General features: G+C 43.8%; 1 long non-coding RNA gene across 1 annotated transcript in view; it reads right to left on the minus strand.

Annotated features, from left to right (window-relative positions):
* Positions 1–19879, minus strand: part of LOC120372930 — a 45185-nt gene extending 25306 nt beyond the window's left edge. Inside the window, exon 1 of the long non-coding RNA XR_005585278.1 lies at positions 19150–19879. This is a non-coding gene — a long non-coding RNA (uncharacterized LOC120372930). The remainder of the gene's footprint in view (positions 1–19149) is intronic.
* Between the last annotated feature and the right edge of the window lie 2923 nt (positions 19880–22802).

Here is a 22802-nt window from a genome sequence, read left to right on the forward strand (position 1 = left end):
AGAGGAGATCTGTGTTGCTCCAAAACTTCTCACCAACAGAAGTTGGTTCAATAAAAATTATTACCTCACCCATCTTGTCTAACATCCTAGGACCGACATGGCTACACCACCACATACAAATTGTTTGACACAGGTGATCACTTTTCCTTTGGATGAAAAAATAAACAAACCTACCTTTCCCCCGTGCCTTATACTAAACACTTTTCCTTAGTGATGGTCTACATTTTCAACCAATTGGTGTCTGAGCCACTGCAAAAAAATCTTTTAAATACAATACAATGGGCTCCTGAATGAATTAGTACCTTCAATAAGAAGCAGCCAATTAATCCATTATATTATACAGTGAAGCACTGCTAGAGTTTTGTGGACAGATTCCTCAGCAGGTAAGCTGATATAGCTCCAGAGCCACACTGATTTACATCAACTGAGAATCTGACCCAATAATTAATTGCCTGGACAGCTTTTTAGTAACATTTATCATCTATACAGAAATTTACTAGAACAATGACAGAAGGATAAGAAATAATAATACTGGAGGGAGAGGGTCTACCTCATATGCATCTGTATTCTCAAAAACTTGTGAACAGTTGACAGTCATTAAATACAATTTTTAAAATTAGCTTTAAATCGTGTAGTTTCCAAGTTAATGCAAACCTGCAGCAGCATCCCCTATTCCTCCTTCAAAATACAAATATTTTTCCAGTGGTTTGCCTCAATGGCAGTAGATGAATTTGGCAAGGTGCTGGATCAGTTTGTAGGCATGCATGAAATCAAGATCAGTCAACTGTGGAGTTACTTCAAATATTAAAAAGTGTGTAGCCAAAGACTGACTTTTTGTTTAATTCGTGTCTTTTCTAAGCACAAATGGATTAACAGCAGATTTGAGGTAATTATTTATAATTATTAACTTCCAAGGGCAATAAGGCATAATAGACTCATTAACAGAAATGTTTCAATTTGGACTGTGCTGGGTTCTCTGTTCTAACACAGAATAACATTTGTTAAAATGGCTAGGGTCAGATATATTCCCTCACATTGAACAGTGCCTTTCTCCTCAAAGTAGCTCCATTGACTAAAGAAAATCCACCTGGACTCTTTTAGGCATTTTCAACCTGTAATGGACAAATTCCCTTCCTTCTGGGACAAACACCATGGTCTTCATTTGAGCATGAGTCAATGGGAGTTTTAATTAAGGACTATAGAAATTTGGCCTTACAAATACTTATTGCTGTTGTCTTGACTTCCAGACAAAAGACCACCACCACCTAGTCCAACACCCACCTCAACAGCAAGATACAAATTGTAATTTTGCAATAGTTTAAGAGCCACAATTATTTTTTCAGATTATCTTCTATTTGATGTTCCTCTAAGTACAGAAATATTTTACAACCTCAATTCGTTACCAAGACACAAGTTCAATAACACTCATGAACCGAATATGTGGAGAACTCAATGCAGCCATTAATATACCCAATACATTGAAAACTCCACACTGCTTTAATAAAATTCTACACGTACCAGCCCAGGTACACCAAAGCTGCCTTACTGTGCATGCTAAAGAGAGAATGCCCATCACCACTTTGAAAACAGCCTTCTAGCTATATCAACCAGTTTAAAAAAAATCATTTAAAGGAAGTGAAACTCAGGGTGCATTTTTAAAAAAAAAAGTAGCTGTGAAAATGAGGAATTAAGCTAATTTAAAAGGAATGCTTATTTATTTTATGGCCCTATGTGCACTCTGAAGGTTCAGTTTCTGACACGAGAAATTAAATAACTTTCCAGTTTGTCAGTCTGGCTTAAGGACTATGTAAGAGCACAAATAAGAGTGATAGGGATTTCTACCAATTAAGCAATTATCCTCTGGGGGTGAGGTGGAACCAACAGTTACTTTTGCACACCCTCTGGGCTGCAGTGTCTATCCACAGAGAGGAATATTAGACTTAAAATCAGAAACATGACCGTTCTGAGCTAAGTCTGAACCTTTCACATGATTTCAGCAGTATGTCTTAATGCTCTGCTATCAGAATGGTGCAGGGGCCCTATGTACTGAAACCCATTTTTATAATCAAGTAAGAGAGCACAGAGACATATAATGGATTAATTAACAAGGTTTGCGGATGTTAGATTCTATTCACTCTTCGCAGTTACATGCCACCTAGCGTCTCGAGACATTACAACTCATTTATTAATAAGTGATTAAAAATATACACCTTTCAGATCACTTCATTTAAATATCTATTTCTTTTTATACCATATGCACGTAGTGTCTCTACACTGTATGCAACCCATCATATTGTCTGGGGTATCTCTGCAACAGTCACCTCTTTGCATAACTCTAATTTCCCCTCACCAAGTAGTAGACTAAGTGCCAAATTTTGCAGACTGGCAATTCACATTGCATCATATACACACTTGGTTGCAATCGTGTTTCAGCAATCCTTCAGTTTTCACTTTTGGACAGTGATAGACAAGTTTCATTGGATCCCATTGAGGGGAAAAATATATATATATGCTCTTTACACAGCTTGTCATTCTCAAATGAGTCGGGGGTCACTTATTTGGGATATTCTGGCTCAACTTTAGTGCAATAGGATCAGGAGGCAATGTGTACAGTATATTGCATTTTTCTTATGGAATGAAAGGCCCCAATCCAGCAGCGCATCTCTTTAACGTTAAGCACATGCTTAAGTCCATCCCTTTTCTGCAAAGCATTAATACATGCTTAAATATAAGAATTAGGTATTATATTAATTTTAAGCATGTTCAGGGCTTTGCTGAAGTGTGGCCTTATATATAAGGCCAACTTTTTTTTCTTTAAACAAGTGTTTGAACCATCCAATTTATCAAAGTAAGTAAGACTAATGAAGTAAAAATACATCTTCTACTGCTGCAAAATTATTTTAGGATGAATAAATCTTACAGTGATGATACTAAATGATTAAAAGCAAAAATGTGTCCCTCCATTTCATCAGGTAAATTAAGAAAGCAGACACAGAAATATGGAACAGGACAGAAAAGGTCAATCTGACACACCTAAACACCTTCAGCACAAAGTACCTTTCAAAACAAATTGATGTGAATACATTTCAAAATCAAATGGAGTTTCAAGAAGCCACATAGAAATGTCTCCTTTTCTACCCAGTCCACGTTTGTCACAGAATGACAGAAGGTAAGTGTTCCAGTTACTTTCTTTTGAGAAAAAAAATCCATGGAAATGTGTCTATTTTTCTCCCAAAATGGAATTTTTTTGCAAAAAAATTCCATTAAAAAAGTTTCCATTTGTTTAATTTTTTTTTTAAACAGAACCCTTAAAAAGGATTCAATGTAGCCAGCTCCTTATGTGAGACTTTTTAAATTGTTTTTGGTATTGCCCCATTTGATGTTTGATTAGTCACATGGTGGGGGCAGAAAAGAGCTGAAAGGTTCCACTAAAATTTTTTTTCCAGGAATTAAAAACTGAAACATTTAAAAAATCCACAGAAAATTTTGAACAACAACAACAACTCCTAGCAATACATCTTTCCACCCTAGTGCTTTACAATTCTCCATGTAAAGTGTGCAGCTAGCATTAATAAATGCTTGTGCCTTTCTATCAGGCTTGTTGCCTGAAGATCCAGAATGACTTTAGTCAGCTGCACCTCAGAGCAGTTTTACTGAGTTTCGAACTAAAACTAGGCTTTCCTCCAGTTAAACAACCATCGTTTGTTTTAGTTTGATAGGTCCTACTAAATAATGGTGTCATCAGTAAACATCTGGCTTCTTCCAAGCAGATTAGGAATCCAAGGAGGAAAGTGTGTTTATAATTCTAATTTGAAACGCAGCACATTAATATGCTGATTCTCAATGTTTGCCTTAACCTGTTTGGAGAAATTATGACTACAAATATCTTGTACACAACACCTCTAAACTACCAGCTTGTATAAACAACATAAGAGCCGATGCAGCCTCATACAGATGATTAGAACCACTTCAGAGGCAATCATGATTAGCGCTTTGGCTCGAAGCCATGTTTTACACATAAACAAAGCATCTGTTTCTGAGCTCTTGTCCCAAGCTAATAGACCCACCTCCACTATTACTAATAAGCACATTCAAGAGGGCCAGATGGCCTAGCTGAAAGAGCCCTGGTTCTTCCTGAGCGAGGCATACTGGAGCGATAGAGCCAACATTGGCTCTAAATCATATTTTCTTGGGCTCTAGGTGCCAATAAGACAAGGTGTAAACTGGCTCCACAAAAGAAGAACGTAAGTGTTGGGGCCATCCATTATTCAGAATTGGCACCAAGCCAGCTAGGGTTCCTCCTGATCATCCCTTCTTGGCAGGGGCGGCTCTAGCTTTTTTGCCACCCCGAGCACGGCAATCAGGCAGCCTTCGGCGGCACACCTGAGGGAGGTCCCTGGTCCCACAGATTCGACGGTGCACTTGCAGAAGGTCCTCGGTCCTGCCAATTAGGTGTACCCGCCGCCAAATTGCCACCGACTCTGCAGGACTGGGGGACCTCCCACAGGCAAGCCGCCGAAGGCTGCCTGACTGCTGCCCTCGCAGGGACCGGCAAGGCACCTCCCCCCATGGCTTGCCGGTCCCTGCGAGGGCGCTTGGAGCACTGATGCCTGGAGCCGCCACTGCTTCTCGTAGGTACAGTGAAAACAGATGAAGTGCAGCATGCTCCTGCAGGAGTCAGTGTATTGCAATGTAGATTGCTTCTATGCCTTGCAGGGTTCTGCAGACTCAGCAAATCCCTGCCTACAGCCAAGCAGTACTGTTCAGATGACTTCACTATGTTGTACATATTTGACAATCAAGTGGTTTTACATATTTAATAAAGCACAGGGCTGTTGGAATAATCTGCATAGTGGGGGTGCTGAGAGCCATTGAACCAAACTGTACACTGGGTATATGCTGGAAACCACTTCAAACCAGGAGGTGTGGCAGCACTCCTACTTCCAGCACCTATGAATTAAAGCATCATATTTAGCTAGTGGAACGGGCCTTGAAAATGATCTTGGGCTCCAAACAGCAACTGAAAATGAAAGCCACATACAGCAGCACTTGCATGGCTCGACACTAACATCTCCTTCCTTCTGTGACCCACATTCAAGTTTGACCAAAGGTAGGTCTATACTTACCCGCCAGGGTCGACGCGTAGAGTTCGACTTCTCGGAGTTCGAACTATCACGTCTAATCTAGACGCGATAGTTCGAACTCTGAATGCGCTCCCATCGACTCCGGAACTCCACCACCGTGAATGGCGGTGGCGGAGTCGACAGGGGAGCCGCGGACTTCGATCCCGCGGCGTCTGGACGGGTGAGCAGCTCGAACTAAGCTAGTTCAACTTCAGCTACGCTATTCGCGTAGCTGAAGTTGCGTACCTTAGTTCGACTCCCCCTTTAGTGTAGACCAGGCCTAAGTAGATTAGACTGAAGAGCGCCACCTGCTGAGAAGCTCAGGACTGATTTGACCCAGGAGAACTAGCGGAGAGAAATCTCTTCACCACTCTTTTGAAAGAGACAGTCAGGTCGTAGTTAATGATACGGAGAGATCGCCATTTGGGTTCCTTGCACCATATAACTGGGTATTTAGAGATCTTCCTTTCCCCTCACACCATGATGTACAGTGTGCTATGTACCACCCAGCTGACAGAGGTGACTGGGTTTCAGCAGTGTGCATGAACAGAGGGCTGTTAATTATATAATTAACAAGGACAATTCACTATAAATTGAGTTTCATTGTAACAGAAGCAAATCAGTTATTCAAAGACAGCCTCCTCCCACCCACCCACACACTGCTGCCACACTTCACCTCGGGAGTAATAGCAAACTTCTTTATTCCTCTGACCATACTGCAGCTGTGGCAAGCCCACCTCCTCTGTGCCACCACCAAGCTGTAGCCAGAGATTCTTCTGTACTTCTGACTTTGGCCTGATCTACGCTACAGAGTTGGTCAACATAAGGCAGTTTACATGGACCTAACTCAGTAAGTGTCCACACTAAAATGTAGCTCCCACTGACTTAACTCACCCACTACAACAACTGAGGGCATGGCTACACTTGCAGATGTAGAGTACTGTGCTCTGCGAAGGCTGGTTTAACTCAGTAGAGAAAGCACTGCAGTCTGTCCACACTGACAGCTGCAAGCACACTGGCGTGGCCACATTTGCGGCACTTGCAGTGGCATTGGGAGCGGTGCATTATGGGCAGCTATCCCACAGAGCACCTCTTCCCATTCTGGTGCTGTGGGAAGGGGGCAGGGCATGCTGAGTCCTGTCCCAGTGTTCCGTAATGCATCAGTTCACATCCCAGAAATCCCTCTGCTTCTGTGCACATTTGGTGGCATCTTTCAACGTTTTTTGCACTGCGCGCTGTCTTCCCTTTCAGTCTGCAGGAATGAAGCCCAAAGTGCTGAGGAATATGCTGACAAGTCTCACCAGCACGTAACATTTGGCAGTTGAGTTACTCCTTAAGATCCAAACTGACAGTGAGGACTGCAACAATTATATTGACTCACGTAACTCATATGACACGATTTCTTGTGGCATTCATGGACATGCTCACCACCACGGAATGCTGCTTTTGGGCTTGAGAAACAAGCACTGACTGGTGGGATCACATTGCCATGCAAGTCTGGGATGACAAGCAGTGACAGCAGAACTTTTGGATGAGAAAAGCCACTTTCATGGGACTGTGTGATGGGCTTGCCCCCACCCTGCGGTGCAAGGACATGGAGATTGAGAGCTGCCCTGACAGAGAAGCGGGTGGCTATTGCAATCTAGAAGCTGGCAATTCCAGACAGTTACCAATCAGTTGCTAACCCGTTTGGAGTGGGAAAGTCAACCATTGGAATCGTGTTGATGCAAGTTTGCAGGGCCATTAATCGTATCCTACGCAAAAGAACCATGACTCTGGGTAACGTGGCTGGCTTTGCACAAATGGGTTTCCCTAACTGTGGAGGGATGATAGATGGGACATTCCAATTCTGGCACCAGCCCACCTAGCTTCTGAGTACATTAATCGGAAGGGGTATTTCTCTATGGTTCTCCAGGCACTTGTGGATCACCGTGGGCATTTCATTGACATTAATGCAGGCTGGCCCAGAAGTGCATGACGCATGCATCTTTTGGAACACTGGCCTGTTCAGGAAGCTGCAAACCAGGACTTTTTTCCCAGGCTAGAAGATCACAGTAGGTGAAGTCAAAATGCCCATTGTGATCCTTGGAGAGCCCACCTACTCTTTAATGCCATGGCTCATGAAACCCTACACAGGGAGCCTTCACAGCAGCAAGGAGCAGTTCAACAGGCTGAGTTGGTGCAGAATGACTGTTGAGTGTGCTTTTGGCCATTTGAAGGGCCGCTGGTGCTCTCCGTATGGGAATCTGGACCTGGCCGATGACAGCATCCCTATGTTTATATCCACATGCTGTACCCTCCATAACATTTGTGAAGGGAAGGGTGAAAGCTTCACTCAGGCATGGACCTTAGAGGTTCAACACCTAGAGGCTGTATTTGAACAGCCAGAGAGCAGGGCTATTAGAGGGGCCCAGCTTGGGGCTGCAAGGATTAGGGATGCCTTAAGGGAGCAATTTGAGGCTGAAAGCCAACAGTAATGTCTGGTGCCCTGCATGGGAATGAAGTGCAGTGGTTCTAATGTTAGTAGGAATCTGTTTGCTACGTTTAATTGCAGTCCCTGTTGCATTCCTGGGCTAAGGTATCTTTTACTTTATGCAATAAAAAAAAGTGTTCTCAAAGCCAAAAAAAAATCCATATATTGAAAAGAACTGCTTTGGAAACAGAAAGAGAAAGGGGGTGGGGTGGGGAACAGTACAGTTATACTCAGCCTTCCTGTCTGGAGTGCTGTGCAATGAGTGCTGCACTTCAGGATGGCTATACTGCATGGTGATGGGGTTGAGTGCAGTGGGTAAGGGTCATAGTTTTCAGGGCTGGATGGTGAAGCTACAGGTGTTGGAGGCAGCTGGTGGCAATAAGAACCTGGATGGTGGGGAAAGTGGGTTGGAGGTGACATGGGGGCATAAGAGAAAAAGGGTTTTGGAACAAAGGCTGCAGGGGGCGGTAGTACTCCGCCTGAATGGCTATGAGCGTCCACTTGGTGCTCCACAACGCTTAGCAGCTGATCTGTGCTTTGCTGCTGGAGCTCCCTGCTTTTGTGCTGGCGATCCACATTCTGTGGGCAGATCTTCCTTTCATGCTGCCTCCACTCCTGCACTTTTAGATTCTCGTTAAGTGGCTGCTGCATTACTCCATGCAGCATGTCTTTGCCTCTATGCGACCTCTTCCTGAGTCTTTGCAGCCTCTCGGCCAGTGATAACATGGATGGCCGAGATCTCAAGGTTGCATCTGTAAAGGCAAAGTCAACACTTAACAGAGGCAGCATTGTTCACACCAGACAGAGCAATGATTCCCCTGTACTTAAGGAGGGCGAGCACAGTCCACAAAAATAGCGTAGTTTGCCCATCCCAAAGTGAGCAGACATCATTTTTGGGGCTCCCGTGGGTTGAGTAAGCACAGGGTCCAGGGGAATGATTGTTTCAGGGCTGTACTGTCCTTTGGGTTTCTGTGGCTTGGGGAGAGCCATCAATTGCAGGAGGCCCCTATACTGAACACTGTCCCCACATTTTCCAAAGGAGTTCATCCTGGAAGATATCTTGCTGCTGAGAGTGACCTGGGAAGCAAGAGAGAGGGTCTTCTACTACAATGTGGCTTCCGCCCTGGGCCATATGCAGCTTGCCTGTGTGCAGCAATGGTCCCCCTCATGGCACAGTGGTGCAGACATGTTAGCCTGAGGGAGACAAGGACCACAGTGGCTCTCCCAAGAAACCTGCACAAACACATTGCCCAAGTTCTGGCTGAGACCTTTGAAGAGATCACTGAGGCTGATTACCGCGATGTGAGAGCACATCAACGCCCTATTCCGCATCTAGGCATGCACGCAGCCCTAACCCTCTTTGCCCTAACAGACCACACTGAACAATTTTCTTGCCAAAATAAAAGCCACTTACTGGGCACGTCCTGTAGTGTTCTCTTTCTCCAAGCACTGGCCACCGTGACTGGCTACCTTCCTCCTGGCTTGAGAGCAGCTCCTGGCTGCATGTATCTAGGGATTCTGGGGTGTCTTCCTCTACCTCAGCACCCTTGGTCCTGCTTTGCTCCTCCTCCTACCTTGTTAAACTGGGCTCTGAAGTGTCCACGGTGGTACTCTGAGTGGAGGTGGGGCCATCCCAAGTATTGCGTCCAGCTCTTTGTAGAAACGGCAGGTCACAGGCGCAGCACTGGAGTGGCTGTTTGCCTCGCGGGCTTTGAAGTAGGCATTTTGCAGCTCCTTCACTTTAACCCTACACTGCAGTGCATCTGGTCATGGCCCCTTTCCATCATGTCCCTTGATATCTGCCAGAAGGTATCTTAAGTCTTATGGCTGGAGCGCAGCTGGGACTGGACAGCTTCCTCCTCCCAACACTGAGGTCCAGCACCTAACCATTGCTCCATATTGGGGATCGCCTGGAGCGTGGAGGCATGATCACCTGGAAAGATTTGCTGAGAGCACTCCATGCCTGGCTGAGCAAACAGGAAGGGGGAGTTTCAAAATTCCCAGAGCATTTAAAGGGTGTGTCTGATGGTCGATCACTTGAGGGCAGGGCAGTAGAGTTCAAACTAATGATCAGAGTGGCTAGAACAGGCATTGTGGGACACTTCTGGAGGCTGATCAGAGTGCATTAACAGACCAGGGCATTCACACTGGTGCTGCAGTGCTCCAGCAGGGGTGCATCAAATGTTATTCCACTCACCGAGGTGGAGTACCAGGAGTGCTCTAGCCATGCCACATGCCTTGCCAGTGTGGACGGGTTGTGAATTAGAGCACACTGAGCTGCTTTAAGATGCTTTAACTTGCAAGTGTAGCCATGCCCTTAGTAACTCCACCTCAGAGAGGCGTAGCAATGTAGTTAGGTCAATGCAATGTCTATGCTGACACTGCATCGCTTACATTGACTGTTGCTGCCTTTCAGAACCCATCCCACAATGCCACACACTGACAGTTAAATTGGTGCAAGTATTCCTGGTGAGGACACACAACACCACAAGAAGCGTGGTGTGGACACACAAAAGCTATTTAGTTACCACAGTGGCTGTATCTTAGGTCAACTTAATTTGATAGTGGATACTTGCCCTTTGTTTCTCCTCACCAAGTGGGAGAAGGTGATAACAGCACTTACCACCTCTCTGGGGCAAAGCACTCTCCATAAGCAGAGTGAGAAATGACAGGAGAAAACCCACTGAAATGCACTGAAGCAACTCAGGACTTTTACTCCCCTTCATTATAAGCAGGTTCCACTGTAGCTTTAATAGTACTTCAGGATCTCATAGGATGAAAGGAAAAATAAAAATGTAAAATATTATTCTTACTATTTCCCCCTACTGCCAATCCTATGATCATTACAAGCATCACACTCAGGATATTCATTGACTTTAAATTAAAGCCATGAAGTGCAGACACTTCACAGCATGGAACAGCAGAAATACTCCATCTGTGGGTGTGCACTGTCCACTGGAATGACTCAGACATGGAAACAAAGATCCTGTCATAACATTTAATCCAACGAAGGTGTTTGGAATCCAGTCTATTAATAGAGCCACATTGTAGCAGAATGGTCTATCAGAATCCTTCAAGTGATTAAAAGCTAATCAGTCAAAGGTTATGGAATCAGCTGCCACAGCACAGAAGCCAGCAAACAGAGCTGTAAAACAGGGGAGTCTGAGTGGGAGTTAACAGGGGGAGTTTGAGGGAAGACTAAGAAAGGCAGGCAGAGGAACACAGGCTACTGAAGGGAGCGTGCAGTGTTCTGGCAGTGTCTTGGTGCTTGTTGGGGGTTTGTTTTGCTGTGGGTGGTGGTTTGTGTTTCCCAGATTTACAGGATTTAGGTGGGAAGCCTATGACAGATACCGAGGCAGCAGTTGTAGTGACCCAAGCAGTGGAAGTCACAATGAAGATGACTGGATGTGGAAGCTGCAGCATGTACATGATCCTGGAGGGGGTACCTGAAAAGTGTTTTGTCTGCATGAATTGCTGCCTGATAGAACTGATGGAAGAAAATATCCGAGGATTGAAGATGCAGGTGGAAACTCTGGTTGAGTTTAGAAGGAGGTTCGAGCAGATGACGGAGCAAAGACACGAGGCCAAAGGGGAAGCTCAGACTTGCAGATGGCAGCAGGACCAAAGAATTCTGAGGGGTGACTGCTGGGTGAAGAAAGTGGACGGTGGAAGCATGTGACTAAGCAAACCAGGCAAAGGAAAAGACAGGCTAGTGAAGGAGCAACAGAGCTCAGGAACAGGTTTGCAGAGTTGGAAAATGAAGGGGCACAGCAGGTGGTTGCTGAGGGTGAGAGGGCAAGGAAGAAGAGAAGAGCAGCTAGTCCCATAAGGAGAAGGGAAGAGTCAATGGAGATGAATCAAACATGAGCCCCAGGAGGATACGGGATGGGTTGCAGAGGACTGGAAGGGTGAATAGGAATCAAGAGGACTTGCAGCCAGAGGGAACAAGAGAGAGACGGGAAAATCGCACCATCACCAGGAAAAGGCAGGTCTACGGGATTGGGGACTACTTACTCAGAAGAATAGACAGGCCTGTAACCAGAGCTGATTCAGAGAACAGAAGTGTGTGTTGTCTGCCCGGTGCTAAGATACAGGATGTGGACTTGAGGCTGAAGAGGATCCCCATGGGAGCGGGAAAGAATCTGCTGATTGTCCTTCATGTGGGAACAAGTGATACAGCTAGTCTCCTTTGATACATTCCAGCGAGAATCTGCTCCAGGCTGGGGAAGACACTTAAGGAAATCGAGGCTCAGGTGATCTTCAGTGGGATTCTGCCTGTTCCTAGAGAAGGGCAACAAAGGTGTGACAAGATTATGGCGATCAGATGACTCAGGCAGTGGTGCTATAAGGAGGGCTTTGGGATGTATGGCCACTGAGAGGCATTTGTGGTCAGAGGACTGTTCTCTTGGGATGGACTTCACCTGAGTAGGGAGGAAAATAGACTTCTAGGATCGGGGCGGCTCCAGGCCCCAAGCATGTCAAGCAACCATTCTATTTAGTCCTCTCCCAACTGTTTAATTTCTGCACCAGAAGCATCCCCTATACTCTTCTTGATCTAAACAGCTGACCTGATACCCCTGAACAAAAGGGGCTTGATGTTTTGATGAGTTCCCATGGGCCAGACTACCACAAAGAGGGGCTTGTTCAATATACACAGGGCCGGGGGAGGGGGGAGAAAAGGAAGAACTAGGAGGCAGCCACTCTGATCTTTATGACCCACTGATTATTTTATCAGTTAGCAGAAGCATAAAAATCTATCCCCGACCTAACAAAGTACCATTTTATTTCCCTTTACTCTATTTTTTCCCTCTATGGCCAATAAAAGATGAAGCATCACTAAAAGTTATGTTCTCATTAATATTTTCACTAAATGACAATACATTTTAAGCAGCAAAGAATCCTGTGGCACCTTATAGACTAACAGACGTTTTAGAGCATGAGCTTTCATGGGTGAATACCCACTTCGTCGGATGCAAGAATGAATACATTTTAAGTTAACCCAAGCCGTGTTTGTAGCAGAAGCGTCTGCTACCATGACATTTGTTTGACTTTCTTTCTGAAGATGTATCACCACCCTTGATGCCACAAAACCCCTCTGGAAACTTTTATACTGAATATGAAGTAGTTTAATTACCCTCTGAATGTTTTAATGGCAAATCTATATACTAGCACAATGCAGAGTGCTTCGTATCTCCTTCAGCAATGAATGGGCCCTGGGGAGCACAAAAATCATCTTTTTCTGCTTTTTAGGGCCTGATCCAAAGCCCATTGAAATCTATGACAGTCTTTCCACAGACTTCATATCAGGGCCTTGCAGAATTTAACTTGCCCGGTTTTTTTGTTCTGCAAGTGAAAAAAGCAACAACCTGGAGAACCATACACAGTACCTGCAACCTAGTTAAATGCAAGATGTTATAGTTCTTGCTGAAGAATGTGAGGAATAGAGCTTGGGCCATATTTTCAGCTGGAGCACCTAAGTGAGGATTTGCATGTAGTTTTGTGGCTGCTAACTCTGGCACACATGATGCTGTGGAAACCAACTGAAAGTCTGGCCTATAGGTCTATCTGAATTAAAAAAAGACAGACAAATGACCTCATCTTTGCCTAAAATCATCTTCTAGTCTCCCTCAACCCTTGTTGGAGCTCACACTTCCCTCTTTGTTCAATATGGTACAACCCTTCAGTGGAAGTCTACACCTATTTCCCTGTTAGGGCACTTCTCCCCGACTTTGCCAAGTAATGCCCATTTTGTGGGGGTTAATACTGCTTGGTGTATGCCAGTCATGCCTGCTTCACACCTGATGTTATGAAGCAATGCAGCATAAATGATGTTTGTCTTGACGATCTTCAATGTGTGCAACATCAATATAACAGTGCAAACTTCCCCACAATGCCCTGCTCTGGAGTGGTGACCTTTAGGACAGAGAGGGAAGTGTAGCTTACATGTTCATTCAATTCCTGACCTCTCTGGTAAGACTGCCAACAGGGTCACTACTCAGTGCAATTTGTGTTGTTGCTTTTAAATACATGGTTCCGAATTCTCAAAACTGTATCTAAAGCCCAGCTGTGTAAGTTAGGGAGGGGCAGAAGTACATACATACGTAGTAGGCACACATTAAGTCCTTTTCATTGAGAATTTGACTGAGGCTGTAAGACTAATCACAGGAACAGTTCGAGTCAAAAGATGACTGACAGTCATTACAGTTACTACAGACCTTGGCTGGAGCTAAACCTATGACCTGAGAATGAAAGGGTATATAGGCTATTATAATAAATTAGCACCACAACAGGAATCAGTTTGATTTGTAAAACACTTACTCTGAGATTGCTAGACGCTTCACAAAGACGAACATTATCTCAAGTTTTTTCCATGGAGCAACTGAGACAGACAGGATAAGTGACTCACCCAAGGTCACATAGCAAGCCCTAGGACAAGTGGGAAATAGACTCCAAGAACCCGGATTCTCAGATGTGTGTTTTAATAAGACCTTGCTACCTCCAAATTGATGAGTTAATATTGATTATTAGCGTCTAAAACTGTCTTAATATTAAAACATGTAGTCGTGGTTAAACTGGAAGATGTATCCTGTTAGAAAGTGTGTTAACATGTACTTTTGCCTACAGTAAAAAAAAATTATTACAGTTCTGCTTTACAATGTATTAGCTGATTTCCTGTAGAGCTGACCAGCTGACATTTTTAGGCACAACTTGTCCTGTTATACAATTGATGCTAAATCATGTTGAACAGCACATTAGTTAACATGCTTTCTAACATGATGCATTTCCCCAGTGTAGATATGACTGAGTGTGTTATGCCTACATTTAAGAAGGGGGGGAGGGAAATCAAATGCACAATTACAAAATGGGGAATAGCTAGCAAAATGGTGGTAGAAGTGCTGAAAAGGATCTGGGGGTTAAACCACACAGGGGTTTACAGCAGTTGATCTAAACCAGTGCAAATTTGTGTGTTGGGTAGGCAGGGTCTGGGTAGTGAGGGTCTGGCAATGTAATTTTCTACTACTTGTAATCCCATTGATGTTAATGGGTGTACTCTTCATGCTAAGCATAGCTCCCACAAGTGTTTGCAGGATTGGACTCGCAATTTAAAAACACTTACAGAACGGAGCTTGTGCTGACAAAGATTGAGAGCAAATGCTAATGCACAGATAAAACACAATAAAAATATAACTGCAGTATGAGTTAAAGGACAGAACAAGAGCTCTTAATTTGAACAATATTGTCCCATTCAAACAGTAGTTATATTAGTGTCACTTCTGTTTTAGTTCATGCTTGGCAGGTTAGAGCCCTTCCTACAACTGGTATGAATGCAACATTTAGAAAGCACTTTAGCTGTTCCTAATATCTTTCTGGATGCTTAAACAGAAATAAAAGCTTTCCTCCTACCTCTGTTTTATAACTGTATGTTTGGTGATTTGGAAAAGACCTGATGTAATCTAAAATGTCTCTTTTTTTGGCTTTTTCTGGTGTAAGTGTGGAATGAACAGTGCAGAAGGGAGGTAGATGAAATCACTGAATCTGAGCAACATTCATTCCCAGCAATCCAGGGAAAAAAGGCGCGAAATGCTTGTCTGCCGTTGCTTTCCCAGAGGAAGGAGTGACTGACGACATTTACCCAGAACCACCCGCGACAATGATTTTTGCCCCATCAGGCACTGGGATCTCAACCCGGAAATTCCAAGAGGCGGGGGAGGCTGCGGGAACTATGGGATAGCTAGGGAATAGCTACCCACAGTGCAACGCTCCAGAAACCGACGCTAGCCTCGGACCGTGGACGCACACCACCGAATTAATGTGCTTAGTGTGGCCGCGCACACTCGATTTTATAAAATCTGTTTTACAAAACCGGTTTATGCAAATTCGAAATAGTCCCGTAGTGTAGACGTACCTTCAGTTTGCCTCTTGCTTTGGTTGAGCTAGATCAGTTTAAAAATCCCACTTTCAGTTAAACTGGTACCACTCTCACCCAAATGCTTATGGCTTAACATATAAAAATATTCTTATCCACACCTTCATGGGCTTCATTTGTTTATTAAACCACACAAAAATAATCTGCTCTTTCCAATATTAAAAACTCGTCTGTATTGGTGAATGTTCCATTGTTTGTGATTTTAGCTCCCTTTTAATCTGATTTCTAGCTCGGAAAGTTGAGAGGCATCAGAGCAGGTCATTTAGCTAACTCAAGGTTGGCTTCATGGCTTTGACCTGAACTAATCCAGAATACACTAAATACAGGTTTGGACTGATTTTTATAAAAGGCATTCAGGCTAAATCTCACACGCTCTGTTCTGTTGCCTGTATGCATGAGACACAGCAAATGGGACACTCTCCAATGCAGCTATAATTTGTCAGTCCATCCATTAGTTTATTGTAGTTCATTATTTTGAGCCTTTTGGCACCTTTCCAGTTCCTGTAACAGGCTTTTAAAAAAAAAAAAAAAAAGCAAAAACACTGCATCAGTATCACTGCTACTTATAGAAAAAGCAGCTTTATCCTGAAGTGACTGCTCTTCTGATTCCTCTCCATACGTCCTAGTCTTTTGAGCACAAAACAATAAAGAGACCAAATCCCATCTTATTAGGTTTTTAGTCTCTTATATACACACACCCCCACCCATCCCACAGTACCACTTGTCACCCAGGCAGGTCTTGCACTGATGGGCCAACACAGTTCACTTGTTAAAATAAATTAGTCTAGGAAAGAGGAGGAACAGCTTCCCCTCCTCCCACTTAAAATCTTTTAACATTCAAGCTTTTAATGTAACCAGAAAATATCAACCAACTGGTGGGGGTTTTTGCTTAAAAAAAACAAAAAAAAAACACCCCAACCAACCCCACAGATCTAATATTAACTTACCAAGCTGTTATACTGTCCACCTGCACCTCCCCCACCCCACCCCTTTCCAGAAAGGGTATTCTTCTTGAATGCAGAGGATATTAAACCAGCATTTCATTTTGTGATTAAGAATATGTTCACAAACTATAGGTTTCCAAATGTCCTGAGAGCAATCGTCTAGTAATCCATCAATTGTAATAGACACTATCTGGAACAACTAATCAATTTTTTAAATTTATAAAAAAAAACCACACACACACACACACACACACACCCCTCTCCCTTCCTCCCCCAAGGGAATACCCTGTTCCACTGGGGACAGACAGTTCAGAATTAGCTTTACAATAAAAAATCCTCTAACTCACATAGGAGCATTTATTCTTTTAGCACAGATATTTAAGATTATACCATTATATAGTATACTAAAACAGGTAGCTGTTGCATTACTGATTTACTTAGAGATACAGAAGTAGAGATACTTGAATTGATAAGCTTATTAGATTTACCCCAGTAAGATAAAAATGTATTGTCATATTTTGTAATAACTATGAAAAGCCAATGAAAGTAATATCAAGTTTATATTTTCTGAAAATAATTAAAATCTCTGCATATACACTAATATTTTACAAGCACTCAGTTTTTTTCCCCCTTCAGACTACCTTAAAAAAACCAGGAGAACAATTCATTCATAGGTTAGAAGGTGCCACACCCAAACAGATCATTTGCAAAAAACAAAAGCAAACAAAAAGTAGATCTTCAGGGGACAGTTTTATCTGTATGTTCAAAAGACTGGTCTGAAGTCTAGCCCTCTTAATACTACGTTTAAGAGCAAACTATTACCTAAAAATGAGTATGTATAAAATAGTATGTTCCTAGAACTTTGCTTTCTGGGAAGATTTAGACAGCCATTACACAGGAAACCACACAGTACACTTAACCTACCTGTACTTTTGATCAACCTTTTTGAGCTGTGAAATGTGAGTTTCCCATTAAGTACAATTATCTTTAAAAAGCCACAATGAAAAGATACAGCTCAACGGGTATCTTAATTAAGACACTAACCTATATAACCTGGGCATAAACAAGTCACTCCACCTAATTAAATGAATTCTTTCTCTCTACTAAAAATGTTAAAAAAGGGTTTACTGAGTGTAAACAAGTCACTGAGTGGGGAGACAAAGCACCTTAACAGCCATGAATAATTGGAACTAGAGTGACCAGACAGCAAGTGTGAAAAATCAGGATGGTGGTAAGGGGGTAATAGAAGCTTATATAAGAAAAAGACCCCAAAAATCGGGGACTGTCCCTATAAAAATCAGGGGCATCTTCTTTAGCAAACTCACTTTAATAGCACATGTGCACATACATTATTCTAATTATTTTATTATCAGTAAAGACTGCAGAAGTGCAAAGGATGTTCAGCTGTTAACAATTAAACCCTCAACTGCTAATATGAATACAGCAAAAGAAGTGAAGATGTGTTTAATTTCCCACTGAGAAAGCAAGAATGAGAATCCTTTTGAAAGAACCTGTTTCCATAAGCAAGCCTCAAATAATTGTTAGGACCAAAACCATTGCCTCCAAAGACTGCTTGTTGCAGAAGTCCCTTTGTAGCTAGGGCCATTAACAACTTGCTTTTTAAAGGGATGTTTATAAAACCCTCTTGTTTTTGAGCAACACAAATGTTTAGAATGAAAGGACTTGTTTAGAATGAGCCTCCAAACCCTATAATTGACACTAGAGTCAGAAAGATCAATTATCAGTATCTGGGGTAATGATTCCCACTAAACAGGGCTTTAATTTTACATTCTGGGGAAAGTATTAAGTTGAAACAGTTTTTTTTTTTTACATTAAGCTTTAGAAAAGGTTAGTCAAGAATCTGAAAATGTAAATGTTTGTGGAGACCAGAGTTCGCGATTTGTTTATATTCCTTTAAAATAGTGAAAGCTTGAAGCTTTCTCTGAGCTCCCTCTTGTGAGCAACTGCTAAAAATGCATCTTTAACAACGAGTTGCAATTTTGGATCAAGTTGTTTGTGTGTCATGCCCCCAAGGGTCTTGACAACACCAAGCTGTGGTTGCAAGAGTATTATTTGAACGCAAATATTTGTCCCTAGAGGGAAATAAGTCAGTTTCTGGGGCTCCTGTATATAAATTGGAGAAAACAGTTCCTAGCTGACATTTCTCCTGTGGGGCTCATCAGTGCCCACTGCACTCAGCAAAAATCAAACCTGAAGACCTAAGGGCAAGCAGTGGAAAGCAGCTCCTGCCTACACAGCGCAGAAAAACCCTGCTCCTTCACAACAAGGCGTAACTTAAACCATTTGGAGACCTGATAGCAAGAAAGGTCTACTTTTGTTTAATGTAAGAAGTAGATGTTGATTTAGGTCAAACGTGCAGTGTAGGCAGCGGGACTCAGAAATCTGGGTCTGGTTCTTGACTGCATGTCTTGTCTCCTTACCAAGCCACTCTAGCCCTCCGTGACTCAGTTTCCCATTTGTAAAATTGGGTTACCACCTCTGCCTTACCAGGGAATTGTGATCGTGATTTACTTACTACCTGAGGCCCAGATCTTCAAAAGTATTTAGGCACCTGGCCCTGAGGCTCTCACAAAGTACAAGAACGGGAGCTCTGTAAACACCTAGACAGACAGAGCCATGAGCCAGAAACAAGCATAATTATTGTGATGGGATGCCACTCACCATGCTAGTGCCTCCTGCTGGTCATCTTGGGGATCAACTTCACAGGCCAGCAGTGTCTCACCCACTGTCACTTCTGCTCCTGGACCCACATCACTCCAAGGACTATGGCATCCTCTTCATGACACAGCCCTCCAGCTGTGCCACAGCCTGCTTGCCCCTCTTCCAGAGGCCAGTACTGCAGTCCAACAGGCCAGCCACTTTCTCAGTGGCAAAGGGCGGGGGAATGACACCCAGATCCCATCCCAGGGACTCTGTAGATGGCAGCTATGTGCTACATCCCCTCCAACATCTCAGTACATTTCCCTAAGCCATAGCACCTACTTCCCCCTTACCTCAGGGCCTCAGAATGCCAGTCTTAGCAGCCAGCCAGGAGCTCTCTTTAACGTCCCCAGTCCCTGCTAGTAGCACTGCCCTGTCCAAGGTGTTGCTGCACCTTCCTTCTTACTAGAAGCCTGATTTTCCCTCCTTGAGCACCAGGTAGCTACTGACCCTGCTCTGTCCTGCAGCTCTTCTTATATGGATCTGACAGGCCCCCGCCCCTCCTATTGGCTGCTTTTCAGGCAGCCTCCCTAAGGCTCTGTTAACCCTTACGGGTCAGTTTGGGGCAAATGCCCCATCACATCTATGTCAAACAGCCATGACACACCATTGTGATTGGACACCAATAAAAAACTTACAAGTATTTTAGCACTCTTAACCTAACAGCACCCTGAGTAAGGCTTAGAGGAAAAATAAGAGTGAAAAACACTTGCCTCAGCACTGGGTACCTCACCAGAGACAGTGGACGTTAACAACAGTGGACGATTGCAGTAGAATGCTGAAATCAAAGACAGAATGTCCATTGAATACAGGGGAGCTAGCCTAGCCCCTAAGACTGTAGAGTTACCAACTAACCCATATTTCTCATCATAATATGAGATAATCTAAGCAGCAAACTTAACATGTTGTTGTGTTTGTTTTTTGGGGGCTTTTTCCCCCACCCTCTTCAAGCCTTCCTCTAGCAAGTAGCCTCTAATGACTCCAGCCTGTACCTAACGTCAGGTAGCTCTTTTACGTAGTTTCCCCAATTTGCCCTGAGTGCCTGATTGGGCCATCAATCTCCTGTGTTACTGCACTCTGTCCACCTGCAGGAGCTCTGACTTCACTGGCACTTCTCGCCTGAGCAAGGCGTATTAGCCCATGTCTATACTGCCCTGCCCTCTTTCAACCACTTGCTCAAGCGCCTAATGGCTTGTCTACACTGCCCCGCAACTGGGACTACTGGGTGGGAATAGCAGTGCACACAAAAATGCTGCACTGTAACACCCTTGGGTGCAAACTGAAAGGGTCCTACTCCATATTAATGTAATCATGTTTGATGAGAACTATGTTAAAGCAAACAAGGACCCTTTTAGTTCATGCCTGCAATGTCCACATGGGGGACTTACAGCGCAGTGCTTTGCCATGCCCTGCTATTCACACCCCTGTAGGCCAGCGTAGACAAACGTTTGGTCACTTGAGCAACGGCTTGAAAGAGTAAGGCCAGATTTTCAAAGGTGCTTAGGCACCTAAAGATACAGATAAAACTCACTGGGTGCCTAGCTGCATCTCCAGGTGACTAAATACTTTTGAAAATTGGCCTGACTGTTTATCTGTGAAAGAAACACAGCAAGAAAAAACTGCCATCACCGCTAAATCCTGGCCCCATCAATGTCAATGGGAGTTTTGCTAGGATTTCAACCAATATGCTTAAATTTTACTTATAGAGCAGTGTCTTTACCTAGATGGGACTTAAGAACAACTGCCCGTATTAAGGCAGGGCTATATCAGCAATGTGCGATGCTTTAGTCTGGCCCCGCCTGTGCCTCTAGAGCAGAGGTTCCCAAACCGGGGTTCATGAACCCTTGGGAATTGGCAAAATGTATCAGGGTGGTTCTTGGAAAAAATTCTGTAATGGTGGACAGAGCCATCCCTAGGGAACCTGGGCATGGGAGGCCAGCAGCCCAAGCTCCGTGGGGGTTGGCAGCCCAAGGCCCACGACCTCCTGGCAGTACAAGTTTAAGCTTTGTTGTAGTCTTGTGTTGTTTGCCTGGACTGCTTAAGACCCAAATGCTTGTGGGAGGAACTCTTCAATTGAGTTGGCTTCTTAAATACCTTCATATGCTTTCATGTCTGGTACTCCTTGATGAAACATGTAGGAGGCTTAATCGAAGTGATATGAGCTACAAAAGTGAAATCTTGGAAGAGGTGCCATTTTCATAATATAATAAAATTAATAATGTAATGATAAATAATAAATAGTGTGTAATAAGCGTGTCATAAAAAAACAAATTATTTCCAAGATGAATGCCTCTATAATTTATGGTCCGGTAGGGGGGAAAAATCCCTGGAAATATTCATTTTTAGGCGGGGTTTCATGAGCTTTGATATTTTCGTGAAAGGGGTTCTCGGGTTGTTAACGTTTGGGAGCCACTGCTTTAGAGTCATGTTGCCTACGCAGCTACATGTCATCATTATTATTACTAGTAAACGTGTTATAGTCGCACCCAGAGGCCTGGCAGGACTCGCACACTGTTATGCTCAGCCCTGTACCAGCACATAAGATGCCATTAGCTCTGCCCCAAGGATGTTATAGTCAAAACGCACTTTGTTGTGTAACAAGTTCTTGAGTACACTATGTGCTGTGAGTAGGACATCATATGTTTACCTCAGCTTTAAGAGTGAGAGGAATAGTTTAAGACAATGGAACGGGCTACTGATGGTTGAACCGGCCTGCGAAAGCTGTAATACACTCACAGAGCTCTGCCCATGTGGCTCGCTCTCTGAGGAGCCCTACCATGTTTCCGTTTGTAACCCCTCCTACTCCATGGGACCTGTAGGTTGGTTGGTGATTAGTCGTAGATTTGCTACCCACCAATTTCATTCAGGAGCTTTGGGTCTGGCGGTCTGGATTTGTGGACAAAGCACATAACACAAGACTCTCGAGGTGAATATGATCATTGTGACATAATACATTGTATCATGGTCACAATACACTTGTTGCTCCTGCCCTACATTTCAAAGCCATTCATCTGTCCTCTAATATGGCTGGGGGAGGGGCAGTATGGTTCACCTCTGGGGTTTTAGGGAAACTGGTATTTTAATTGGAGAGGAAGGCTAGTCCCCCCACAGTTAAGGCCCTAACCTTGGACTTCAGAAAGCCAGGTTCAGTTTTCTATTCCTCTACAGACTTCCTGTGGGACCTTAGGCAAATCACTTAGCTGCTCCGTGCATCAATCCCCCTTCAATAAAATGGGGAAACTAGCACTTCCCTGCCTTACAGGGGTATTGAGAGGATAAACACATTGACGACTGTGACATGCTCAGCTATCATAGTACGAGGGTCTGGTAAGGTCTGTGGCTAGCTAGAGGGGTGGATGGCCTTCAGAGAAAGGTACAGGGCAGAATGAAGAGCACTAGAGATTTCCTTATCTCCGTTAACCCACTTACTCTTGGAGGGCCTCCGTTTCCCCACTCATCAAAAGTCTAAACCCCCTCCCCCACCCCCACCCTAAGGTGTTACCTCATTGTGCTGCAGTTTGGGCTGTTGAAATGCAAAGAACTATTAGTTGCTAAGCTAGTGTATTGGGTTCTCTGTGGCTTTTGTGTACCATTGGGAGGGGAACTCCAGCGTG

Source organism: Mauremys reevesii, linkage group 10 (assembly GCF_016161935.1).
Source record: "Mauremys reevesii isolate NIE-2019 linkage group 10, ASM1616193v1, whole genome shotgun sequence".
NCBI lineage: Eukaryota > Metazoa > Chordata > Testudines > Geoemydidae > Mauremys > Mauremys reevesii.